Here is a 16224-nt window from a genome sequence, read left to right as displayed (position 1 = left end):
ATTACTGTCTTGGGTGAGACTTGAACTCACGACCCCTGGATCGATACTCCAGTGCTCTGCCATCTGAGCCACCAAGACCTCATCCATAGCCAGCAAATCTTTCCACCATATTATAGGTCTTAGATGAGGTCTTGGTGGCTCAGATGGCAGAGCACTGGAGTATCGATCCAGGGGTCGTGAGTTCAAGTCTCACCCAAGACAGTAATTTTTCCACGCTATACTAGATTTTAATGTAGGTAACTATATGTTACCGTAAATACCCGTTTTTAGTAAAAACGCCTTGCCCCTAGTTAAAACTGGTTTTCCGAATCGCCTCAGTGAAAACGCGTTTTTTATTATTATTACAAGCTTTTATTTAGTTTCACCTGACCGTTATCTGTCTGTCTGTCTGTCTGTCTGTAATCAAATCTTGCAAGATAAATTATTTGATCCACTTCCCGGTTTCCGATTGAGCTAAAATTTTGTGTACATGTATAAATTGGATGACAATGCAATATTATGGTACCATCGAGCTGATCTGATGATGGAGACAGGAGGTGGCCATAGGAACTCTGTGATGAAACAATGTAACCTAATTGTCTAAGGGGTTTTTAGAATTGTCTCGATGAGTATTAGTTGTCTATCGTAATAAAAGTACAGTCAGCGATAAAAGCTTGTACCAAAAATGAAATTTTTGCCAAAAACTTATTATTAGATAAAACAAGTTTTCCTCGGTGAAAAGTAGTTTACCTTAACTGGAATTTTTCAGTCAAAACTAGTTTTCTGAAAGTGCTTTGGCAAAAACTAATTTTGACAAATTGTCACCTGTCGTTTAACTAGCAAACATCAGTGTAAACATGCGTTTTCCGTAGTCAAAACTAGTTTGATTTGTATAATAAAACTTCAAACATTTAAAGACACCTACATTATTAGATGTAGTTTTCATTTATTAGGTGGAAACAAGGGGTATGTTACGTATAAATGTGGAACCCTCGTCTGGAGTAGCGGTCAAGGATGTACAGACCGATTGTCGTTCGTCTTGTAAGGCCAACTAATAACAGATAGTCCAAATATACACCAGGACGCTTCGGACCTTCGGCCTACGCGGAGCTCGGCCTTTAGATTTATATTTCTTTGACTTTTCAGGTGGCAAGTACTTAAGAGGTAACTGTTTGCAATACGTTTGAACTTACCTCTGTATTCAAAATATATCTTCAGAAACACAGATTTTTTAAATATTATTGCACTTTCATTAGAAAGAGTAAAAATCCTAAAATATTTTTTGGGTGATCCAGGCAAATAAGTGTAATGTAGGTACTATTACACATATGTAGTAGATTTAGTTTAGATATAAGTATTTAGGTTTACTTTATAATATGTGACGTTCCACGGTAAAAGGTACCTTATGGCGGCTGGCACTTACGTCACATAGCGCCGCAATAATATTGGAGCGGCGTTAATAATAGCGTAAGCGCCAACCGCCATAAGGTACCTTTAGCCGTGGGACGTCACATATGTTTATTGAATAAATATTAAAACAATATATTTCACATTTATTCCCACTTATCCCATTATAGAATTTACGCAATTTAAAATGAACCCACTGAAGGGCAATCTTATCTGTGTCGGTCTTATGTAAAGAATAATTGGATGATCTCGGAGCGATGTCTGCGGCGAGCGCGGGCAGTTACTAATTAGAATGGAAAGGTGCTTCCTTGGAAACCACTTATTAATTAACTATGAAAGTTACGTGGGCGGGTTCAGAAGTAATGTTTTGTGTTAGTAAGTTTCAAACGTAATTGGTAACTATATAATATACGGCATATTGCCTAAATATTATACGTCGATTACTTACTTGTTACACTCTATACTTACCCTTTCCTACAGACTAGATGAATTGAACTTTGTTGGTATCCACGTAATTAAAAATAGGTAAAAGCTTTCCTTATTTTATCTGAAAATACGAGTATGTAGCTTTCTATGAACCTTAGACGCGTTTTCTACAGTTTTACGTGACGTGAGATCTATTAATAACAAGTATGTATATTTGTTTCAGTAACCTGAAGTGCAAAACAAAGTGTCCTGTTTTAGTTAACAAGTTTTCCTAGATGTGACGCGAAAATATACACAACTTGATACAAAACTACGAAGACAGCACAACTTACCGCTTAAAGTGTCCGAGCGAGCTCATAAAGGATATCACAAACGACCCTTTATGCATTGATCTAATACAATCGACTCCCAATGTGCAACAAAATTGCACCGATAGGTTGACGACGCCATCAGACTGCAGCCAACCAATCCCAGTCGATAAAAAAGTAAATAAAAACACTTCTGATTCGTCGAGGATTTGCTTTTATATTGAATTTGAAACCTTTTTGATGTTAGTGTTATGTTTATACGGGCGCGATGAATACTGTCAGTGGGTAAAGTGCTAGTAAATTTAAATCGTAAATTGAAATAAATGTATGTGGAGGTTTAATTCTTTCAGCGGTAAAATGGAAGTGAATGGAAGTCTGAATATCCGACATGTATAACTAGGTAGATAGGTAGGATGGTAGTGCTCGAGTGGCATCACCACGACCACGAGTGGGAGACCACGGACTAGCAAGCGCAGCGTAGGACGTCCACCCACAAGATGGACAGACGACTTTATTAAGGTCGCTGGAAAACGCTGGATGCAGTTCGCTTCGTACGGATGGAGGTCCAAGGGGGAGGCCTATATTCAGCAGTGGACGTCTTATGGCTGAAATGATGACGATGATGATAACTAGGTATATAAGAACAGGAGTTAACCTATGTACGATACGACTAGCTTTTGATACGCTTTGACTAAGCTTCACTACTAATATTTCTTTTTTTCCTATTTATGGTGTTAGGTTTCCCTTGTCAATCAAACCAATAAATAGTGTCCCATTCTTGTTTTATTTTAAATTTTGAGGCCTTTTTTAAACCAAATTCCTATGACGGTTTACTTTTATATGGCGGGTAATGTAGTTACAAATTTGGATCGAGTTTCAGGTCTCACCTTATTAAAAACGTCTTGACGAGTCATTGATATGGATGGCAATTAAAACGATAAAATTTAGTTAAGTAATAAGAATAAGAATAGTAAAGTATAATTTAAAATAATAATTAAAAAAAGAATTAGGAAATGATAGAAGCAGTACAAATGCTTCGTTATTAACCCCATCAGATCCATCCGTTTACATTTCATAGGTCACGGCTCATAGTTGCAACCTTTACGGGCCTAGCAGCCGCGACCAATTCCAGCGCTCGCCAAAGAGCCATGGCATGCAGCCAGGAGCTACTTTCGAACTTTCAAAATCTCAACTTAAGAGGAAACCGGACCATCACGCGGGACCCCTTCTCCTTACAAACGTCCCCATTTTCCTTTCTGGACATTACCATCATCTTCCTAGCGTTGTCCCGGCTTTTAGCTTCATGGGAGCCTGGGGTCCGCTTTTGCAACTAGTCCCAAGAATTGTAGTAAGCACTAGTTTTTACGAAAGCGTCTGACATCTGATCTTTCAACACAGGATAGCTGCTTTATTGGGATTAGTTCGCTTTTCTCACGACGTTTTCCTTCACCGAAAAGCGACTGGTAATTATCGAATGACATTTCGTACATGAATTCTGTAAAACACATTGGTACGAGCCGGGGTTTGATTGAACCGGCAACTTCCGGATTGAAAGTCGCACGCCCTTACCGCTAAGTTACCAACGCTCTGGATATTAAAAAAATACATTTTGTTTCCATTTTATACAGATTAGGAGCTTCTAACCACCCACCACCACTTTCATCCACCGATGACCACGATCCTCAGTCATCGGTGCAGCTCAGTCAAGGAGCGACCACAGAGAGAGAGAGGAGCTTTCAAATATGTCTTTTTTTTCGCTCAGACCAATAATTGTGTAACTAACGTATTTTCTGTAATGTTAATATCCAGAGGACGACGGGGCTACGTTTGTAGGAGAAGCGGTTGTCCACTATCCGCTTAAATAATTTTCATTTTGTTTTGTTTATTGCACAGTAGATAGGACACGCTCGTACGAGTACAATTCGTACATTAATAAAATTCACGTAGGATAATGCGAGTAATGTCAAATTAAAAAAATAAAATACCAAGTTGAGATTTTTAAACATCAAATCCGGCCCCGGCGCAGTAACTACGTAATCCTCGACCCCTAAACTCGCGTTTTAATATGACATACCCGTAAAACGAATGGCACAGAGTAATCTGGACGGAATTGTTTTTGAATAAATTAGCAATCCTGTTACCTTTTATAGACGGGAAGGATAACTGCGGCTCTGCTTGTGTGTTGACGGCTCGGCAGCTTGGAAGAAATTAAACGTCGTTTGTAAGACTGGATCTACTGCTAATAAAAGTTCTCATTACATCGGTCCGAAGTTGGATATAGTGAATAAAAAAACTCGCTAAATCTATCTTGGATCTATTAATAGGATCTAGAGAAAATGAAAGACACAATTTTAGTTTTAAATCATGAGTTTGCCGTAATTAGACCGATTTACCCTTATTAATCTTAAAAAAAAAAACTTGTTGGTTAAAGCCGAACTTTTAGATTCCCTAATTGGAAAAAAATCAAAGGCATGATATTTAGATATTAAAAAGAAAAGTGATGGGGTGAAAATTTGGATTAGACGTTTGTATGTAAATACTCGTATTAAAAATTGTATGTAGGTTATTTTTTTATACGTATATATGTATAAACTTGGTGTGTAGAGGTATATATGAGTCATTCCAGAGGGCTATTTAATTCGTAATATTGAATATTAGAAAGTTACTAATTAATTATTAGCTGGTGTAACCTACACATTTTTCTTTTTTGAGATTATTTTTTCCTAGATATATGCATGAAACTGATATTACACGCATAATAAATATTGTACGTTAACAGACTTCAACGCGGACGAAGTCGCGACAGAGGTTATTTATTTATAAAAGCTGGTATTGCCACTAGTAAGAAATCCGGAAAATGAAGTGAGTAGTCGGGTAAGACGGGTGCGGGTAATTCTCGCAGTCCTCGAGGCGAGTAGGGGCAAGCGGGAACGAGAGCCCTTTGTTAATTACGGGACGACGTAAACACCCGCGACTGCCACGTTACATTACACTTAACACAGGGAGACAGTAGGCATTTCTCTATGGCGTTTTTGTCAAGATTAGGCTTTGAAGTTCAGGTCCAAACCTTTATTATATTTTTTTATTTCGTCACTGCCACATTATACTTAACACAGGAAGACAATAGGCAGTTCTTTATGGCTATTTTTGTCAAGATTAGGCTTTGAAGTTCAGGTCCAAACCTTCTTCCTGCTAATCCTGCTGGGTGTATAATATATCTTTTCCCTATACGAGTATAAAGGTGACAGTCCATTTCCAACGACAGCTGCATTACTGTTCATTTTACTATGGAAATTGACAATAACAGCGACGCGTTCAGTACTAGTAGTGCAGCTGCGGTCAGAAATCCATTAGGCATAAATTCCCTGTAAAATTATATTTGTATGATTTTCTCTTATGGACAATTTTTAGGTGATAATGAACTTGTAAATGATTTTTAAAAATCTGGTCTTTTACAGGGTTAAGTATTTTTTCTCTGTAATAGGATACCAATGCATTAACAAATTATTAGGTACTATTCGGTATAGTTAAAAGCTTCTTTAGATAGGAAAGAAAACAACACAAAGTTATTACCTATCTATGATTGAAGTCGAGCTTGATTAAATAAAAAGAACTTTTAATAGAACTCTACCACAGCAAATCTATTTCCCTACAATGAACTCATGCAGACTGAAAATATTGAGATGAGGTTTTTTTTTTTTTAATTATGAATGGGCTTACTCATGGCCACAGACTAGCCGAGGCGTAGACGTGGCCTACGATGGAGCGAGCTCGCCCAGAAGGTGCCTGTTCACTCTTGATTTGAAGGTTGCCGGGTTATAAGAACACGGAAATATAGACGCCGGCAAGGAATTCCATTCCTTGGCAGTGCGCATAAGGAAAGTAGAAGCAAAGCGCTTCGTGCGAATTGGTGGAATATCTACCATGTAAGGATGGAAACCGGCCGTGCGTCTAGAAGTCCGATGGTAAAATGGGGACGGTGGAATAAGCTCGTGTAGCTCTTGGGCACACTCCCCGAAGTGCAACCTGTAGAATACCGACAGGCTGGCGACTTTCCGCCGATGGGCCAAAGACTGAAGCTTAGCCGTTAGCTTCTTGTCGCCAATCATCCTCCTGGCTCTGCGCTCCACTGAGTCCAAAGCGGCGAGTTGGTATTTAGCTGAGCCATCCCACAGGTGGAGGTTAAACTTAAGATGTTCTCATTCTTACTGCCGGATTCGAACTTTAAGATAGTTAAGATACGTCAATTAATAGATCTAGAACCGATATGGATTAGATGTGTCAGTGTCAAAAGGGACGTATTTGTTTGAAGAAACGTCACATTTGACACTGACATATCTAATTCATATCGTTTCTAGATCTATTAATTGACGTATCTTAAAGTTAGAATCAGGCCGTTATTATAAGGTTTCTGGCCTACGGTGTGGCTGTGCCACGTACTTTGCAAGCCTTTGCCTCTTGAATCCTTAATCGCGGCTCTCTACGACGTCACCGTCGATCTCCCGTCCTCTAATTACGAGAAAAACGTTTGAATTATCTTTTATTTTCCCTAATTAGTTGTTCACGAGCCCCCGCGTGCTTGAGGCCGTCAATAGACGGGCAATTTTGTGAGTGTCGCTACTTCGATGAAAGGATTTTAAGACTTTGAATAATTTATTTAATTCCGCGTTAATATTTTTGTCTCTAATTGGTAATTTCTCTTAGTTGGTATCAGAGTAGAGTTTATACCTTTTATTAAACTGATAGCTGCGTTATTTTCTTATAAACGCAGAGCATTTTTTTACTACATTTACACAAAGATTAATATTTGAAAATTATTATGAACTCAAAGATGTCAACATTGACAACATTCGTCATACCTTGTTTATGTAGGTATTATAAACATGTAGGGTAAGACCACCAGTGAATGAACACTTAAGCATTTATCCAAGTTTGAAAAATCATTGCTCAGCATTCATTAATAATTGGAATAATTAACTGCAATTTAATCAATCCTCATTTAATAAATAAGAAAGTAATTTCTGCGATTTTAAATTACTTTCATACTTTTTGAGTTATACCAGAATTTACCAAAAACTACCTAAAAACCTAATGAATGAACATAAAAACTAGTGAATGAACACCGAAAAACCCAGTGAATGAACATTATTTAACTCTTTTTAATTAGCATAATAAAATCATTTTTATCACAAACACAGTTTCCTGCTCTATTTTAATAGGTATAGCGATAGCGTTTATATCTTTTATCCCTCTATATTGACTTCGAATCGATCAGAATGTAATAAAATGATGGTTATTCACCAATAACATAGAAACCCGTTACATATTAAAATGAAAAAATAAAATCAACCATTAAAACAAGAACCAACGTGCATATTTTGATGAAAAGGGGTCATGCTCACCAAATAATGCTTAAAATAATAAACTTGTCACTGCATTGTTCGTGGTTACACTGTTCATACATAGAATTAGTAGAAATCCAATAAATGAACAAGCCAAATTTTGTATTGTTCATACATAGGCATGATAAATCTAGTAAATGGACTATAGAAATTTGGTTTGTTCCAATACTGGCTAAATGAATCAGAATCGTTATCTATGCAGAATCACAAAAAACAAGCTCAATACGATTGCGTTTACATATACATTTGGGATAAAAATGAAATCTACGCGACACCAGTAAATGAACACACTGTTCATTTACTGGTTTCAGAACATTTGATGAGCCAGTAATGGAACTATAAAAAATAAAGACTTAATCGCATAATACGCCGACAAAGTGTACATAAATAGAAAGTTCAACTCTTAATCTAACCAAATAACTAAACTTTGTACTGGTAAAGATTAAATAAGCACTTCATATGTTGCTCCAAACGTACACTGTTCTTATCTGGGATCTAATATTTCCATACAAAACTTCAAATCCAGAAATACGTAAACTTCAAACGCCAGTCACATCCTAACTGGTCGAAAATAAATTTATTACGGGTTGTCATTGCATAGGAAATAGAGTTGTTAATAAGAAAAAAAATAAGACAAGTGGAAGAAATTGCTATATTTCTTATTTTAGACAAAAAACGTGACTTTGTTCATTCACTGGGGGGTGTTCATTCACTGGAGGGTTTACCCTACTTATAAACTTCAATAAATATTTAACATATAGATAAATAATAAAAACAGTACCTACGCAATAAAAACAGAAAATGCAGAGAATTCGCTCAGCATTACCTGGCAGTTTTATAAGTTTGTTGGCAACGAACCGTTTTCCAATGGATGACCATTCCATTCCGAAGGACTGGACAGAGCTATTTTTAAATATTCCATGTGCGGTCAAGCATAAAATCTACAAAGTAAATGTATTACCTATCTTTTATTGGTCGGGTTGGGGCGGTCGCAGATAGTGAGGTTTTACGTCCTTTTTATCAATAACATAAATTCATCACGTACGGAGCATAAATAAATGAGAGTTATATTATTGCTCTCTCCATTGAAATTATTTCGGTATGTTTATGGCCAGTTTGCGACGTGAGTGCCGTTTTCTTCGACGTTAATAAAAAAAGAAATATTAATTGATTAAATATATGCGAGCGAAGCTAGGTTAGGTTTAGTTGAAGCAACTTTAGATAAAACGATGGAAATGTTTCTTCTGAGAAATTATTATTATTATTAAAAATATTTTAATCGCTACTTTTTTGGTTCTGATGTTAGCATAATTAATACAGTCACTACTTAAGATTTCACATTGTAAGTAATTACTTATTAAGGTTGGTTCAAGTGCACTTGAAATATTATATTATTTTATGATAATACTTAAATAAATTTCAGATTTTTAAGATCTAAGTATGATGTTAAAACTTTTAAATAAGTAGGTACCTACTCTTTTAAGATGATAACTTACCGCTTTTAATTTTAAAATATTAACGTTAAAGCAAAAGCCGTGATTACAATAAAATCCGTTGACACAAAATAAATACTCAATTACGCCGCTTACGTTAATTAGAAGGTTCAAAGGCTGTAAGGTGCTTAAGTGTCCTCTCGCTGGAATTCCCTTTAAGAAAACCCTTTTTCTCAGATGTCAAGTCTCTCGTGTCAATCGCAGCGAGGGCGGGAACTAATTGAAATAAATATTTGCGCTTCGAATTTTCTTTCGCAAGTTACTCGGATACTTGTGTTTGCTCTCAATTAGATTGCGTATATAATGTCTGAGGGATTCAATTATCTTTGGATATAAAATGACGAGTTTAAAGAGGCTCTTTTCAAACGTACAACGTTTACAACCGATTCATTTTTATTACTAGATACCCGACGAAATTCTATCAACTTTATCTAAACCAATGGCAATAGTACGTAGCTAATGTGATCGCAATTGAAAGTGCATTGCAGAAAATCGTGCAATAAGTATGCATGGCGTCCCCGCCAGTGGTGGTGCTAGTCTGGAGTCTGGACCGCTGTACTGCCATTATTGCGTTCATTTCTATTTCTAATAATTGTATATCTAAACATTCAACATCAACCGCGGAAAATGAGATTGTGTTTGACTCTTAGAACTGTTGTTATTACTTGTTGGAATTGATAGGCGTTTTTGATGTTTGTCAATTATATTTGAAAACGGTTGATACGTTCTTGGTTCCATTTTACTTAGATACGGCTATGGCCATTGCGAGTAGCTCGCACACTTTCGAAAGTAAGTGTTAAGTGTCCTAGTACTCGATGTATTCCCATTACTTTACAACATATTTTAGAGGAAAGTGATAAGAATATTGCTAGAAAAATTATGCTATTCGCTTCCATGTTATACATCAGAGTGTGACCACCATTGACGTCGTATAAGTAGGTAATAGGTATTTATATACATACGTCTTAGGTCCTAGTAGGTATTAGGTAGTAGGGGCATGAATGGAGCCAGTACGTCAATGGTGACCACATTGCGACTGAAATAACTGTAGTTACTAATACATTTTGCGGTTGCTAGTGTCTATTTGCAATGTAAGCAAACCGAGATCTATAAATAAACGTACCCTCCATCCTCAAATTATTTTCATTTTACCAAAAGAAAAATATCGAGACAATGTGCCGACTACGGGCGGTAGAGGCTGCACAAGTGTGCGGCACGAGCGCGGTTTACGATTATTTGAGTGGGCGCGGACACTAACGTCCTAATTTATAACGTTAATACAGCATGATTGCAGCACGGCTGTACATTACGGTACTAGCATATGAGAACGTGACAATGGTTTGTCTACTGCCAATGGCATCGTATGTATGTACACAAAGCGGGTAAATTGACTTCGATTGATATATTTTAGAGCTTTCGTTAATAGCATCTATTTTACCAATCGACCGTCTATCGTGGTACTTGTCCGCACGGCACGGGCTATATACGCGTAACCACAGATATGGAGGTTAGTACTGAGTTTATAAAAATCATTAAAATAATAAAATTAGACAATATTCCGTTTCCCTCGGATCTCTGAACATAAACGATATTTATAAAAACATTTTCACTCTTTGTTTTAAACAAAAGCTGTGATTTCTTTATTATTCTATATTATAAATGATGAAAATTCTATTTCCCGTTAGTAAGAAATAAAGTACCTAATAGCGTACCTATAACAGTCGAGTCGTGTACATGTTGCGTCTAGCCTTTGTTGAAAGATAACCTTTCACTGTCATCAAAGACTTTGTATTCACAAACAAAACAAGAAAATATACTTCAAGTGGATACACTGAAACTGCAAGAAACAAAATAAATACTTACTATGGAAATAAACAGACAACTTAGGAATGTGTATTTAAAAACGTTTGAAAGAAAATCTTAACGACTTAGTCTTTTTGTTTTGAACTGAATTACTTACAGTCTTTGTGTTATTAAGATCTCCATTAATCTTTAAAACACAGAATATTCTTTTAGTGATTATACTTACGAATTACCCATTTACAGAAGATAATACATATACCTAAGTATTAACATGTAATTTTCTTTTTGTAACATTAGCATTAAAAAGGGTGCCGAGATCTACCTATATGTGATGTATTATACCCTTTTTCAGCGTTCGCGGCACAAAATTGCTTCGCTAAAACTATCTGTTAAGCTGCAGACAGCGCGAACTAGCAATAAAGGGAATGAGTTGCAAACGCCTCGTTTCGAATTAAAATTTGTAGCAATCAGGAGTCGCGGGGGATGGCTGCGCCAATTGCTATGGATATTTGATTGTTTGCAAGCCGTGGCACAGAATAAATAATAGTACTAAGGTACAGAAGACTCACTCTCTAACAAAACGCGTCTATCACGATCAGCACAAATATGGCTTATGGCAAACCCCAAAATTGGGGTCGAACGGATGTACTTTTAGCTACCTGTAGCAAAGCGACAAAATCGCGGAGTGAGCCACGCCTGGCCGTGGCCAGAGTGAGGAGATCGACAGTAAGGATACGTTCTTGAGGCTGACAGTCAGCGGTCTACTGTCAATTCTATCAGCAATAACGAGTCGATGTTTAAGTATATTGTGATAGGCATTTGCTTTTTTAGGGTTCCGTACCCAAAGGGTAAAAACTGGACCCTATTATTACGACTCCGCTGTCTGTCTGTGCGTCTGTCCGTCTGTCTGTCACCAGGCTGTAGAACCGTGATAGCTAAATAGACAGTTGAAATTTTTACAGATTATGTATTTCTGATGCCGTTATAACAACAAACACTAAAAACAAAATTAAAATTAATAATTAAAAGTGGTTTATTAAAAATACAGCAAACGTGATTTCTTGGTCGTTTTTTGCGTAATGGGGCTACGGAACCCTTCGTGCGCGAGTCCGACTCACACTTGGCCGGTTCTTTTAATGTACTGTTTTCTATCGCTCCAGTCGGGAGGAGTAACAAAATAAAGATAAAAATCAATAAAAAGTACCCATATTGTTACATAGGTGGGTCAAACAGATCACTGTGTTATGTCTTTCCTGTAGACATACACAAGAGTTAAGGGCTATAAAGGTTAATTTTCTTATTTGACCCTTATCCACGTGAAAAGGTCCTCCTTTTATATACAGAACTATGATAAAATCATTACTTACATGCCCACAAGCTGTTAACTATTGCCCACAGGAGAGAAAACTAGTGTGTTCGCGCGAACTGTACATTTTTCTCTCGTGTGGGCAATAGTTAACAGCTTGTGGGCATGTAAGTAATGATTTTATCATAGTTCTGTAAATAAAAGAAGGACCTTTTCACGTGGATTAGGGTTAAATAAGAAAATTAACCTTTATAGCCCTTAACTCTTGTGTATGTCTACAGGAAAGACATAACACCGTGACCTGTTTGACCCAGGTATTCATCATCAACTGTCGTTAAGGCCGATGAGTCATCATGATTCACGTAAAGTTACTCACGCACTTATTCCACTGGTTATATTTTCACTTGCTGTAACGGCCTGTCGGCCACGATGACTCACAGGTCTCAATTATTCAAATGACTGAAATAACTGATACACTGATTATTGATGAAAGCACTGTCATGAACCAGACAGCCTTTTTTAGGGTTCCGTACCCAAAGTGTAAAACGGGACCCTATTACTAAGACCTCGCTGTCCGTCCGTCCGTCCGTCCGTTCGTCTGTCACCAGGCTGTATCTCACGAACCGTGATAGCTAGACAGTTGAAATTTTCACAGATGATGTATTTCTGTTGCCGCTATAACAACAAATACTAAAAACAGAATATAATAAAGATTTAAATGGGGCTCCCATACAACAAACGTGATTTTTGACCAAAGTTAAGCAACGTCGGGAGGGGTCAGTACTTGGATGGGTGACCGTTTTCTTTTTGCTTCTTTTTTTTTTTTGCATTATGGTACGGAACCCTTCGTGCGCGAGTCCGACTCGCACTTGCCCGGTTTTTTCATTTACAATTTACTTGTAGGTACATATTTATGTAACTTTATCTGTCTTTGTTGATCGTTATTTATTAACCGACTTCCATTTCATAGAAGGAGGAGGTTCTGTATTCGGTTGTGGCTATTTTTTTTTTTTTTTTTTCTATGTACGTTCACCGATTACTCCGACATCCGTAGTCCGATTTGAGTAATTCTTTTTTTGATCGAAAGGAGCTACCTCCGAGTTGGTCCCATTTTAATTTGGTTCTGTTCTGATGATGGGATCCATGAGGAATTGAGGGAACTCCTCAATTTTTAAAGGCACATGCATAGTGATTTGAGTGTTTTCTTAAGGAACTCGAGCATTTTCTCCCGAAAACCACCACTTTGATGAAGTAGACCTGATGATGATGATTGTTTTGATGATAATGATGATGATTTTTTAAATGTAGTACGTTCACCGATTACTCTGACATCCGTAGTCAGATTTGAGTAATTCTTTTTTTGATCGAAAGGAGCTACCTCCGAGTTGGTCCCATTTTAATTTGGTTCTGTTCTGATGATGGGATCCATAAGGAATTGAGGGAACTCCTCAATTTTTAAAGGCACATGCATGGTGATTTGGGTGTTTTCTTAAGCAACTCGAGCATTTTCTCCCGAAAACCACCACTTTGATGAAGTAGACCTGATGATGATGATTGTTTTGATGATAATGATGATGATTTTTTAAATGTAGTACGTTCACCGATTACTCTGACATCCGTAGTCAGATTTGAGTAATTCTTTTTTTGATCGAAAGGAGCTACCTCCAAGTTGGTCCCATTTTAATTTGGTTCTGTTCTGATGATGGGATCCATAAGGAATTGAGGGAACTCCTCAATTTTTAAAGGCACATGCATGGTGATTTGGGTGTTTTCTTAAGCAACTCGAGCATTTTCTCCCGAAAACCACCACTTTGATGAAGTAGACCTGATGATGATGATTGTTTTGATGATAATGATGATGATTTTTTAAATGTAGTATGTTCAGCGATTACTCCGGCACCTGTGATCCGAATTGAGTAATTCTTTTTTTGTTTGAAAGGAGTTGCCTCCTAGGTGTTTTCGTATTATTTTTGGTTCTGGTCTGATGATGGAATCCATGAGGAACTGAGGGAACTCCTCAGTTTTTAAAGGCACGTGTAAAGTGATTTCGGTGTTTTCTAAAGTAACTCAAGCATTTGCTTCCGAACACCGCCAATTTGATGTAGTGCAAGTGTAGCCGTACCACGAGTTTGACATTGACATATTCGCTAAGTTAGCGACGCTAACGTCTTCGTAACTAACTTTTTATGCATCTCGCTCGCACTAATATGCCAATACGAGCGAGATGCAAAGAAAGTAAGTTACACACACGCTAGCGAATAAATCAATGTCAAACTCTTGGAAAGCTGGTAAGGCTACTGATCGGGGGTTAGGGTTAGGAGTTAAGGGGTCGGGGATAAAGGGGTCGGGTAATGGTGGTTGTAGGGCTGCTGGTTCAGGGCCGAGGGGTACATGGATCAGGAGTTGATACGCTGTGAGGTAGAGTGATCGGGGGGGTTGAGAGATTGGGTCAGTGGCGGGGCGGAGGATGGATTTAGTGTAGTGACAGGAATTGTAATTTCCCAGACGGACTCGAGAAATTTCCTGATTACATATTTATTAAAGTAGATACACGAATTTAGTGTTAGTCATGATGTTGTTTTTCATTCATGCGTCGCGCTCTTAACAATGCGTTAAAACTAAAAATTGAAAAATAAAAACTTATTACAAAAAAAAAGAAAACCGACTTCAAAAAGGATGAAATAAAATATTATCCATTTTAAGTCTATGCGTTACCAACTGATATGTTTGAAGTCGGTGCCAAGCCAAGTAGTAACAATACCCGTCAAATATAATCAGCCTTATGACTATAAATCCCATTAGAACTGTATTAATAACTATTATAAATGTGTAAGTAATTCTGTCTGCCTCTTTGTCACCTTTTCATGGCTATACCACTGAACCGCTTCAGGTGACATTTGGCAAGAAATTAAATTCCTTGAATTGTTTTATACTATGAAACGTAGTTCTCTGAATAAGGGACGGGAAATAACTTCAGTCCCAATCTCACGCTTGCGTACCGACTAACATGGTACGGACTGTGCTAAGGTTGGATCGTGTGTTCTGAGGTGTGTTCTTAGGTACATTCGACGTCAAAGATATGGTTACACTTTTTCACCTTACTCCTTTGTAATAAGACGAAAAGTGTAAACATATTTTTAACGTCAACTGTACCTACAGAAAGTACGTTAATTGTCGTCGTGTAAGGCAAACCAACGTACATCCTTATCGATTCGCACCAAAATCATGGTATGCTTCCAAAGTTGGCTTGGCACCGACTTCAAACATATCAGTTGGTAACGCATAGACTTAAAATGGATAATATTTTATTTCATCCTTTTTGAAGTCGGTTTTCTTTTTTTTTGTAATAAGTTTTTATGCACATATGTAGTTGAACCGATATGCTGAACATAATATTATATGAAATTTGGTACAGAGATTGTTTGAGTCCCAGAAAAGGATATACATACTTAGATAGGATTTTTTTATTACGATCTCTTACTATCATGGTGGTTATTATTCTACGCATACGAAATCGCACACAGAAGATTTCGAATAAAACTCAGGATTTTTTTTACTATAGTTGTACATATTTATTTTGTAGTTATATATTTTTTATCTACAATTTCATAACAGCGTTGCAATGCCAGGCCTGAACCCTGTAAATAGTTTTCCGAAGCGATGGATGCCCGGCATATCTTAAACAATGCGTCGGAAATCTTGTCCAACTGCCTGACATACCGGGTGTTCAATCCCCCGGCTTCGCTTCGTATTGCGAAAGTTTTCTCAATTGTCTCAATTGTTGTGCATACTTGTGTCTAAGTACTGGTCTGTTTTATTAAGCCTTAATTTTGATGTACGTAATAATTGAGTTGGTTTGTAAATATCGAGTAAACAAAGAAGTGCCACAAAAAGCCAAAGTGCCAAGAGATCTTCCTACATTATAAAAAAAAAAACCGGCCACGTGCGAGTCGGACTCGCGTTCCAAGGGTTCCATATATTACACAATTTTTAACAATGTATTTTTTATGCGAAACGTGAGTGAAATCTCTTTAAAAAATCCGTAGGGGTCGGATCAAAAACTGTAATTAAGTCCGACTCACGCTTGACTGTACATTTCT

The sequence above is a fragment of the Cydia fagiglandana genome, chromosome 1 (assembly GCF_963556715.1).
Source record: "Cydia fagiglandana chromosome 1, ilCydFagi1.1, whole genome shotgun sequence".
NCBI lineage: Eukaryota > Metazoa > Arthropoda > Insecta > Lepidoptera > Tortricidae > Cydia > Cydia fagiglandana.
Note: the sequence above shows the minus strand (reverse complement) of the source record.